The sequence below is a fragment of the Herpailurus yagouaroundi genome, unplaced genomic scaffold (genome assembly GCF_014898765.1).
Source record: "Herpailurus yagouaroundi ecotype Mexico unplaced genomic scaffold, PumYag 192, whole genome shotgun sequence".
NCBI lineage: Eukaryota > Metazoa > Chordata > Mammalia > Carnivora > Felidae > Herpailurus > Herpailurus yagouaroundi.
The window spans coordinates 24,498,979-24,511,832 of record NW_024412423.1 but is presented as its reverse complement, the minus strand read 5'-3'; positions in this window follow the sequence as shown (position 1 = coordinate 24,511,832).

Sequence of the window (12,854 nt, the reverse complement as noted above, 5' to 3'; positions counted from 1 at the left end):
TCAGCAGTATTTGCTTTAGGTTACACCTCTCTCTTTTTTTTTTTTTTAATTTTTTTTTTCAACGTTTATTTATTTTTGGGACAGAGAGAGACAGAGCATGAACGGGGGAGGGGCAGAGAGAGAGGGAGACACAGAATCGGAAACAGGCTCCAGGCTCTGAGCCATCAGCCCAGAGCCCGACGCGGGGCTCGAACTCACGGACCGCGAGATCGTGACCTGGCTGAAGTCGGACGCTTAACCGACTGCGCCGCCCAGGCGCCCCATACACCTCTCTTTTAAAAAAAATGTTTTATTTTGAGAGAAAGAGAAAGTGTTTGTGCAAGTGGGGGAGTGGCATAGAGAGAGGGGGAGAGATACAATCTCAAGCAGGCTTCATGTTCAGCACGGAGCTTGACGCGGGACTCCATCTCACAACTGTGAGATCATGACCCGAACCGAAATAAAGAGTTGGACACATAACTGAGCCACCCAGGCGCCCCTCCCTTATTCTTTTAAACAGCTTTATTGAAATATAACTTACATACCATATGATTCATGTATTTAAATTATACAATACAGTGTTTTTAGTACATTCATAGGATTGTGCAGCATCACCACAATCTAATATTTTTGTCCCCTCAGAAGAAACCTTGTACTTATTAGCAATCACTCCTCATTTCCCCCTCTTCTGTCCCAGCGCTAAGCAACTACTAATCTACTTTCTGTTTCTGTAGGTTTGCCTTTTCTTGACAATTCATATAAATGGATTCTTATAATATATGGTCTTTTGTGTCTGACTTATTTCACTCACAAAAGCGTTTTCAAGTTTATCCATGTCATACCACGTATGTCAGTCCTTCATTCCTTTTTATTGCCAAATAATATCTCATTGTGTGGATATGCCACATTTTCCTTAGCCATTCATCAGTTAATAGACATTTAGGTTGTTTCCCCTTTGGGATTCTTTTGATAATAATGCTGCTCTAAACATTTGTGTTTAGCTTTTTGCATGGACATATGTTTTCATTTCTCTTGGAAAAATACCTAGGAGTGGGATTGCTGGGTCATATGGTAACTATGTTTAGCCTTTTAAAGAAACACCACACTAAAATTTTCTAAAGTGGTGTACCATTCTACATTCCCACCAGCAATGTATGGAAGTTCCAATTTTTCCACACCTTTACCAATATTTGGTTATCTTTTATATTATAGCAATCTCCTATAGACTGAATGTCTGTATCCTCCCTCAAATTCATATATCCCTCATTTACAGTGTGATGGTATTTGGAGATGGAGCCTTTGTAGGTAGTTAGGATTCATATAGGTCATGAGGGTGGAGCCCCATCACGATACTGATTCCCTTGTAAGAGAATGAAGAGATCAGGACTCTGTCTCAGCCATATGAGGATACCGGCAAAAGGCTGTGCACCAGGAAGAGGCCCTCACCAAGCCACCCAGTCTATGGTATTCTGTTACAGCAATCTTCATTCATTTTTTTTTTTTATATTTAAATTCAAGTTAGTTAACATCCAGTGTAGTCTTGGCTTCAGGAGTATAAACCAGTGATTCATCTCTTATATATGATACCCAGTGCTCATCCCCAAAAGTGCCCTCCTTAATGCCCATCACCCATCTAGCCCAACCCCCCATCCACCTCCACTCCATCAACCCTCATTTTTTTCTCTGTATTTACAAGTCTCTTGTGCTTTGCCTCCCTCTCTGCTTTTATCTTTTTTTACTTCCCTTGCCCTATGTTCATCTGTTGTGTTTCTAAAATTCCACATCTGAATGAAATTATATGATACCTGTCTTTCTCTGATTTACTTTGCTTAGCATAATACCCTCTAGTTCCATCCACATTGTTGCAAATGGCAAGATGTCAGTACTTTTTATTGCCAAGTAGTATTCCATTGTGTATATATACCACATCCTCTTTATCCATTCATCAGTCAATGGACATTTGGGCTTTTTCCATAATTTGGCTGTTGTTGATAGTAAGAAGCCCTCATTCTTGAAACACTTCCCTGTTTTAGCTTTGAAGGCATCACACCTTCCTATTTTTTTCTCCTATCTCAGTTGCTGTTCTTTCTCAGTCTCTCTTGTGTGTTTACTTTATCTTCCTCCTCTTCATTAAATGTTGGGATGTCACAGGGCTCTTTCTTGAGATATCTTTTCTATACACTCTTACTATGTCATCTTGTCTTATGTTTTTAAATACTATGTGTAAATTGCTTCCAAGTTTTTATCTTTAGCTCTGACACTTCCCTTATCTCCATACCCCTATATCCAATTGTTTACTTAATGACTCTTCCTAGATATATAATAGGGATTTCAACTTTAACATGTCTAAAACAAAACTCATGGTTTTCACCCAAAGACCTGCCTCCTCTCCCAGTCTTACAAATTTTATTAAATGGAATTGTTGTCCACCTTGGTGCACAAGTCAGAAGCCTAAGGGCCATTCTTGATTACTCCTGTTCTCCTATACCCTATATCAAGTGTATTAGCAAGTTACACTACCACCCTAGTGTATTTGAATTTATCCTTTCTTTTGTATATACCAGCTTGGTTGTAAACATTAGTACCTGTTCACTGGATGGCTACAGTAGATCTCTACTTGTTTCCTCGCCTCTATTCTACATTCTGTGATTCATATAGCAACCAGTCATCTTTTAAATTTTTAAGATATCACATCATGTTACTTCCTTGTTTAAAATCCTCCATTGGTTTCTATTGATCTTAAAATCTAAATTTGTTTGCCCGACCTATGAGGCCCTCTGTGATTTGGCCCTTGCCAGATCTCTGCCCTCATTACCTACCACTCTTCTCTGTCAGTAGTATCCATCCCAGTGGCTTTCTTTCTTCCATGGGGCTTTTACACTAGTTCTTTCCTCTGCTTGGAAAGTTCTTCCCCTAGATCTTCACATGGCTGACTTGTTGTCATTTATGTTTCAGTACCTGTCATTCCTAATGTTTGGTTGTGTTTGTTTTTTGGCTGCTCTTCCAACACCCCCTCCACTAACTGTAAAACCCTTGGGCTTTGTCTGACTCACTCAGGGATGCATTCCCAGAACTTAACAGGATGTCTGGTAGACTCTCTTTAAGTATCTATTTAAAAATATATTATTATTTTTTGAGATTTGATTGCCATATAACATTATATTAGTTTTAGGTGTACAACATAGTAATTTGACTAGGTTTATATTATGAAATGATTACAATAAGATTAGTTAACATACATCACTATACATAGTATTTTTTTTTCCTGTGATTAGAACTTTTAAGATAACTCTCTTAGCAGCTTTAAAATATACAGTACAGAGTCTATATCTGAGGGGCGAAGATGGCAGAGCAGCATGGAAGTTCTCTGCCTCTCTTATCCATGAAATGCAATAGATCAACAAACCATTTTCACACCCAGAAAATTGATCTGAGGATTAACACAATAATCTGCATAACTTGAGCCACAGAACTCAGAAGTTATGTGGCACAGAGAGGTGAACTGGGAAAGAAAGAAGCTGCAGAGGGTAGGGAGCAGTATTTGCAGAGAGAGGACAGAGAAAGGGGGGAGAGTACAGGAAAAGCAGTCCCCCTGAAGGTAGCTGGAGAGAAAGAGAAAGAGTGGAAGCACCCATATTCACCTGAACAAGAAAAGGAGAAAGGAGAGGGTTTTCAATATCATTAGGACTCTATAAACAGGGCAGAGCAGCATTGGAAATTCCTCAGCCCAATACCCAGCAGTGCTGTGTTGTGAAGGGTGAATCCCAGGAGCTGGCAGCGAGGTCCGAGGGGTCCTCAGGCCTCACAGGGAGAAATGGTTCCCCTGCTACCCTGCTAGGAGGGCATTTAGTAGAGGCTGTATGGCCTCCCCACAGGCAAAGATCCCAGCGGACCCCAGAGAACACGATTGCTTGTATTGGAAAACACCAAGGTGCAGTGAAACCTGATGCAGGTTTTGTGTTGTGATTTACAATAATCCCTGAAATGCTGCCACTAGAAGATCCCACGAACTTATTCTGGGGTAAGCTGGCATCCAGTCACAACCTCTGAGCCTCTACAGCATCGTGATCACAGGAACATTCCCGGGGGCAAGCTGGCATCCGACCATTGCTCAGAGAGAACCTCCCCCAGAGGGCCAGAGTGGGTTCAATCTGCAGGGCCCTCAGAAGTAAGGGGTTTGGAACACAACCCCATCTGAGGTGCCACCTGGCAGACTGATGGTTTGGATGCAGACAGTATAGAAGCGAAGAGTGGAAGGAAGCTGGAGACAGAGGATGGGCGCTTTATTGCTCGTGGATAGAGCACAGAGTTCTGTTGCTAGAGACTGGGAAGCGGGGTGATGCCATTTTCACCTCTCCCATGCATGTACACACACGTGCACATGTACCACACAAATCCACCCCTTTACACTAAGCATTGCCACCTAGTGGAGAACGGAGCTTATACCAAGCACCGTCAAACTGCACCAACCAAGCCCTAGAGGACCACCACAAGTCTCTCCTCCTGCTTAGTGTACAGACTCTAAAGTACTTCATAGATTGACTTTTAGGGGAAGCTAGATATAATTTCATTCTGTTTGCTGGTCCATCTATTCATTTTTTATTTTATTTTATTTTTTTTTCTTTCTTACTGGATCCAGAAAGGAAAAAAAAAATTATTTTCCATTTTTATATAAAGTTAAAAAATTTTTTACTATCCTTTTTGGAAATTTATTTTTTTATTCTATTTTATCTTCTCCAATTCATTTTATTCTGTTTTATTGTATACATTTTCTTACTTTTTAAACATTTTCTTTTTCTTTTCTTTTCTTTCCTTTCCCTTTTTTTTCATTCAAACTTCTTTCAACAACCAGACCAAAACATACCTAGGATCTAGCTTCCTTTATTTGATTTTTTGTGTTGTTTTTAATCTTTTTAATTTTAATTTTTTATTTTATTCTTTTTCTTCCTCTAAAATGACAAAATGAAGGAATTCACCCCAAAAGAAAGAGCAGGAAGAAACAACAGCTAGGGACTTAACCAACACAGATACAAGCAAGATGTCTGAACCACAATTTAGAATCATGATAATAAGAATACTAGCTGGAGTTGAAAATAGATTAGAATCCCATTCTGCAGAGATAAAAGAAGCAAAATCTAGTCAGGATGAAATTAGAAACTCTATGAATGAGATGCAATCTTGAATCAATGGGACAGCAACAAGGATGGATGAAGCAGAGCAGCGAATCAGCGATGTAGAAGACAAAATCATGGCGAATAATGAAGCAGAAAAAAAGAGGGAAACTAAGGCAAAAGAGTATGATATAAGAATTAGAGAAATCAGTGTTTCACTAAAAAGGAATAATAGCTGAATCATAGGAGTCTCAGAAGACAAAGAGAGAAAAAGGGGTAGAAGGTTTATGCGAGCAAATTATAGCAGAAAACTTTCCTAACCTGGGGAAAGACATGGACATCAAAATCCAAGAAGCACAGAGAACTCCCATTAGACTCAACAAAAACTGACCAAAATACACAGACAAGGAAAGAATTATGAAAGCAAGGGTAAAAAAGTCCTTAACCTATAGGTGTAGATCAGGTTTGCAGCAGACCTATCCACAGAAACTTGGCAGGCCAGAAAGGGTGGCAGGATGTATTCAACGTGCTGAATTGGAAAGATATGCAGCCAAGAATTCTTTATCCAGCAAGGCTGTCATTCAAAATAGAAGGAGAAACAAAAAATTTCCCAGACAAACAAAAACTAAAGGAATCTGTGACCACTAAACCAGCCCTGAAAGGAATTCTAAGGAGGACTCTCTGAGAGGAGAAAAGACAAAACAAAACAAAAAAGACCAAAAGGAACAAACACTAGAAGGGACCGGAGAAGACCACCAGAAACTCTGCAGGCAACACAATGGCAATAAATTTGTATCTTTCAATACTCATTCTAAATGTCAATGGATTAAATGCTCAAATCAAAAGATATAGGGTAACAGAATGGATAAGAAAACAAGACCCATCAATACGCTGTTTCCAAGAGACCCATTTTAGACCTAAAGACACGTTCAGATTGAAAGTAAGGGAATGGAGAACATCTATCATGCTAGTGGTTGCCAAAAGAAAGCTGCAGTAGCCACACTTATATCAGACAACCTGCTTTTAAAATAAGGACTGTAACAAGAGATGGAGAAGGGCATTATATCATAATTAAGGGGTCTCTCCACCAAGAAGATCTAACAACTGTAAACATTTATGCCCCATCATGAAAGAACCCAAATATATAAATCAATTGATCAAAACATACAGAAACTCATTGATAATACCATAATAGTAGGGGACTTCAACACCCCACTTACAGCAATGGACAGATCATCTAAATAGAAAATCAACAAGGAAACAATGCCTTCAGATGACACACTGGACCAGATGGACTTAACAGATATATTCAGAACATTTCATCCTAAACAGCAGAATACACATTCTTCTCGAGTGCACATGGGACATTCTCCAGAATATATCACAAACTGGGTTCCAAATCAGCTCTTAACAACTTCCAAAAGATCAAGATCATAACGTGCATATTTTCAGACCACAACGCTATGAAACTTGAAATCAACCATGAGAAAAATTTGGAAAGACAAGAAATACTTGGAGATTAAAGAACATCTTACTAAAGAATGAATGGTTTAACCAAGAAATTAAAGAGGAAATTAAAAAGTACATGGAAGCCAATGAAAAGGGTAACACAACAGTCCACAACCTCTGGGATGCAGCAAAGGTGGTCATAAGAGGGAAGTATATAGCAATACAAGCCTTCCTTAAGAAGGAAGAAAGTTCTCAGATATACAACCTAACCCTACACCTTAAATAGCTGGAAAAAACAGCAAATAAAACCCAAAACAAGCAGAAGACAGGAAATAAAGATTAGAGCAGAAATTAATGCTATTGAAATAACAATTAAAAAAGACAACAACAGAACAGATTGATGAAACCAGGAAATGGCTGTTTGAAAGAACTAACAAGATTGATAAACCCCTAGACAGTATGATCAAAAAGAAAAAGGAAAGGGCCCAAATAAATAAAATTGTGAATGAAAGAGGAGAGATCATAGCCAACACTGCAGAAATACAAACAATAATAAGATGATATTAGGAGCATTTATATGCCAGTATTGGGCAATCTGGAAGAAATGGACAAATTCCTAGAAACATATAAACTACCAAAACTGAAACAGAAAGAAATAGAGAATTTGAACAGACTGATAACCAGTAAAGTAGTTGAATTAGTAATCAAAAACCTCGCAAAAAACAAGAGTCCAGGGCTGGATGGCTTTCCAGGGGAATCCTACCAAACATTTAAAGAAGAGTTAACTCCGCTTCTTTGAAGCTGTTCCAAAAAATAGAAATGGAAGGAAAACTTCCAGACTCATTCTTTGAGGCCAGCCTTACCTTGATCCCAAAACCAAAAACCCCACTAAAAAGGAGACATATAGACCAATTTACTAAAAAGGAGACATATAGACCAATTTACCTGATGAACATAGATGCAAAAATTATTAACAAGATAGTAGCCAACTGGATCCAACAATGCATTAAAAGGATTATTTACCATGATCGAGTGGGATTTATACCTAGGATGCAAGGCTGGTTCAATATCCACAAACCAATCAATGTGATAGTTCACATTACTAAAAGAAAGGACAGGAACCACATGACCCTCTCAATAGATGCAGAGAAAGCATTTGATAAAATACAGCATCCTTTCTTGATAAAACCCTCAAGAAAGTAGGGATAGAAGGATCATACTTCAAGGTTATAAAAGCCATTTATACATACATCCATCGCTAATATCATCCTCAGTGGCGAAAAACTGAGAGCTTTCTCCTTAAGGTCAGGAACATGTCAGGAATGTCCACTTTCATCACTGTTAGTCAACATAGTACTGGAAGTCTTAGCCTCAGCAATCAGACAACGCAAAGAAATAAAAGGCATCCAAATCGGCAAGGTGGAAGTCAAACTTTCACTCTTTGCAGACAACATGGTATTCTATATGGAAAACTCAAAGATTCCACCAGCAAACTGCTAGAACTGATTCATGAATTCAGCAAAGTCACAGGATATAAAATCAATGCACAGAAATCAGTTGCATTTCTATACACCAATAGCGAAGCAGCAGAAAGGGAAATTAAGGAATTGATCCTATTTATAATTGCACCAAAACCCATAAAATACCTAGGATACACCTAACCAAAGAGCTAAAGTATACAGTACAGTATTGTTAACTATAGTCATCATGTTGTACTTTACATCCACAGCACTTATTTATCTTATAACTAGAAATTTGTACCTTTCACCCACCTTAATCTGTTTTATCCCTCCTCTCCCCACTTCCTTTGTCTAGCAACCAGTCTGTTCTCTGTATCTTTGAGGTTATTTTCCTAAGATTCCACATATGAGATTATACAGTATTGTTGTTTTGTGTTTTTGTTTTGTTTTGTTTTTGGTCTGACTTAGTTCAGTTAGCATATTGCCCTCAAGTCCATTCATGTTATTTCAACATAATATCCTTCTTTTTATGGCTGAAAAATATTCCACCGTATATATATACCACATTTAAAAAATCCATTCAAAAATCAGTGGACATTTAGTTTATTTCCATGTCTTGGTTATTATAAATAATGCTACAAGGTATGTTAGGGTACAGATACCTTTTAGAGAGTGATTTCATTGCCTTCAGATAAATACCCTGAAGTAGAATTGCTAGATCATATGGGTAGTTCTTTTGTTAATTTTTTAAGGAACCTCTATACTGTTTTCTATAGTGGCTGTACCAAAACAGTGCTCAAGAGTTCCTTTTTCTCCACATTGTTGGCAACACTTGTTATTTCTTGTCTTTTTGATATTAGCCATTCTAACAGGAGAGGGGTGATAGCTCCCTTTGGTTTAGAATTGCATTTTCATGATCATTAGTAATGTTGAGCACTTTTTCATTTGCTGTTCATGTGTTGAACAAACACCTGTTGGCTATTTGTATGTCATCTTTAACAAAATTTTTATTTAGATTCTTTGCCCATTTTTATTATTTAAAAAAAATTTTTTAATTAAAAAAATTAAAATTAAAATTTATTTTTGAGAGAGAGTGTACATGCACATGTGGCATGAGTGGGGGGAGGGCCAGAGGGAGAGGGAGAGAGGGAATCTTAAGCAGGCTCCACACCCAGTGAGGGCTGACACAGGGCTCAATCCCACAACCCTGAGATCATGACCTGAGTCAAAATCAAGACTTGGGTGTTTAACCGACTGAGCCACCCAGACTCCCTTCTTTGCCCATTTTTAAATTTGTTTTTTTTTCTATTGAGTTGTATGAGTTCTTTATGTATTTTGTATAACCCTTATCAGATATATGATTTGTGAATATTTTCTCCCATTCCATAGGTTGCCTTTTCATTTTTTGATGAAATCAACAGAAACTTTTTTGTTTGATGTACTCCCACTTGTTCATTTTTGCTTTTGGTGTCAAATCCCAAAAATTATTGTCAACACGGATGTTAAGGAGCTTGCCTTCTGTGTTTTTTTCTAGGAGTTTTATGGTTTCAGGTCTTACATTCAATCTTTAATCCATTTTGAGATTATCTTTATGTATGGTTTAGGGCACTGGTCCAGTTTCATTCTTTTGCCTATGGCTGTCCAGTTTTTTCAACACCATTTATTAAAGAGATTATCCTTTCCCCATTGTATAATCTTGGCTCTTTTGTCATAAGTTAATTGATCATATATGCATGGGTTTATTTTTGGGCTCTCTGTTTTATTCCATTGATCTTTGTGTCTGTTTTCATACCAGTATCATACTGTTGTAATTACTGTAGCTTTGTAATAGAGTTTGAAATCAGGAATTATGCTGCTTCTAGCTTGTTCTTTCCCAAGACTGCTTTGGCAATTCACAGTTTTCTGTGGTTTCGTACAAAATTGGGGATTGTTTGTTCTATTTCTGTGAAAAATATCTTTGCAATTTTGTTTGGGATTATGTTGAATCTGTAGATTCCTTTGGGTAGTATGGACATTTAACAATCCATGGTCATGGAATATCTTTGCATTTTATTTGTGTGATCTTCAGTTTTTGTCATCAGTAGCTTATTATTTTCAATGTACAGGTCTTTTACTTCTTTGGTTAAGTTTAGTCCTAGGTATTTTATTCTTTTTGATGCAATTATAAATAGGACTGTTCACTTTAGAATGTTTATAACAAATTTAAAAATTTTCATGTACCTACCCACAAATAGTTTCTTGTGGACGGCGAATGTCAAAAATTGAAGAGATTATCATTAAAAATTCTTTAGCAATAATTGCACGTGGCCATTTCAATTATAACCTGTTTACATTCCTCCTTCCTTTCTTCATTTTTAAATAATTTAATTTAAACAATTAAGTAGGGCTAAGCAAACTAGGCATTTGCATCAGAGTTGGGTGGGAGGGGGAAGAGGCTATCTGACATGGGGTATCAGAACATGAGTGGAGTGAGGAGGGAGTCTATGAGGGGGAAGAAGAAAGCAGCCTATTTGGTTGTTGGAAGCTCGAGAGAGGTGAAGAGATTACTGGCACAGGATGATGGTGACAGCAGTGATCTTGCATAAGAATTTGGAGCTTGAGTGAGAAAAATAAGGTATTTAGTTTGGGAGGTGGTAGCTCACTAATAAACATTGGCTACCTAAGTGGGGTGAGAAGAGTGATTGCTAGCCTGGCACCATCTGTCAGAGCTTGATTGGGGTGGGGGAGAGAATGTGTGCAGAAGGCTGGAGTCGCCTGGCACAGGGTATTGAAGCCCAGTAGGATTAGGGGGGCATCCATATGAGAGGGGCATGTGGCAGCAGTGATGGGCCAATAATGTATCAGAATCTGAACAGGGTAAGGAGGACTTCTTTGTGAGATGATGGTGGCAGGGTGGGAAGTTGATTACATACAGGCAGGATTGAGTCAATAACTAAATATATTGAGGATAATAGCAGCCAAGTTTTTCACTGTTAGAGGAGAGAGTTCTAAATATGAAATAGGAAAAAAAAACTTCAATAATTCTGTATTACTGGATTGGAATTGGAGGTAGTGATGTGAACTCAGGGTTTGATAGATACATAGATAAATATAGAGATGTTGATGTAAATGCATGAATTATGTACATGTGATATATGTGTATAAATAATATGCTCTGTGTATACATACATCCATATATTTTCCATCTCTGGGACCAGCAGTACCCCTAATAGCAGTGAACCCATCTAGTGTCATATTTTGATTTCTAAGCACCATTCTCCACTAAAGGGAACCAAGACTACCTGGAGAAATAGCTGATTTCAGCGTCAGGCAGGGAAAGTCCAAGATGAGCCAGAAATATCTTGTTAAGCATGAAAGTAAAAAGTGCTTAAAGAATTATGGGAACAAGTCAGAGGGATGCAGATGTCAGTTTGAATGAGTTTCTAGTCGCCAAATCTGGATACTTTGAGCATCAAAATAAATAATAACATCAGTTCATAATCCATTGAATAAATAGGAACCCATGAGTCCATACTGATATAAACAAATGAATACATAATTGAGGTGAGAGAATTAACAAGTGTGGAGTGAATGATTGAGTTGGAAAGCTACCATTTTAAAATCATCATCATAATAATTGAGCCAGGAAGCATCAATGAATATTAAAAACTAGTGGATGAAAGTTGGGTGAAAGAAGGGGATATTATGTATTCTCAAAATACCTTCCTGAAAAATACTTAATAGTTACAAAAGACTAAAAAGCAACTTTATGGTGGATAAATCTGGCAGATACTACCTTAATTGAGTGATCAAAGTTAATATCACCCGTAATGACACAAATAGAAATCATATGCCACCTGATAGGTGCACATGTCATCTCAGTAATACTCCTGCCCCAAATAAATAATCTAATGATGAGGGAAATCTGACAAATCCAAATTGAGGGACATTATACAAAATAACTGGGATCCTAATCAAAGTCAAGGAAAGATTGTATACTGTTATAGATTGAAAGGGACTTAAATAGACATGAAAACTAAATACAACACGTGTTCCTGGACTAGAACCTTCACATTATTGGGATGATTATTGAAACAGGGCTTGTGGATTAGTTGATAATGATAGGTCAGCATTAGTCCTGATTGTATTGGTTGTCTTGTAGTTATGGAGGAGAATGTTCTTTTTTTTTTAAGTTTATTTATTTATTTCGAGAAAGAGAGAAAGGAAAGCGAGATACCAGACAGTCTCCGTGCTGTCAGCGCAGAGCCCACACGGGGCTTGATCCCACGAACTGTGTGATCATGACCTGAGCCGAAACCAAGAGTCAGATGCTTACCCAACTGAGCCTCTCAGGTGCTTGAGAATGTTATTTATAGCAATTATACACTAAAGTTTTAGCATGGGCACTGGGGCATCATATTGGCAATTTATTGTTTCAGGATAAAAATTATTTGTACTATTATTGTTGCAACTTTTGAATACATTTGGAATTATTTTAAAATAAAAAGAACTGTTATGTATAAATGAGCAAGCTAAAGCTTCTCATGAAAAAGCTTTGATATCTTATTGAATATCTTCCCTACTGAACTTTTTTCAACAAGGCCTATATAGATAATCCAAATTCTTCCCAGTTTATCACTGAGGTTGTACAAATATTATCCTTCTGTATATTTGCACTATACTCTGAAAAAGCCTGTTCAGCATTATTTAGACAGAGGGTGTCACATATGCAAAGGCCTGCAGCTCAGACAGTATGACTTTTAGGAGAATTGAGAGCAATTCACTGTATCTGGAAAGTGTGGAATTGGTGGTGGTCTAGCTGTCAAGAGAAAAGACATCTAGTAACCTCAGCTGGATGGTGGTGTCATTCACTGAC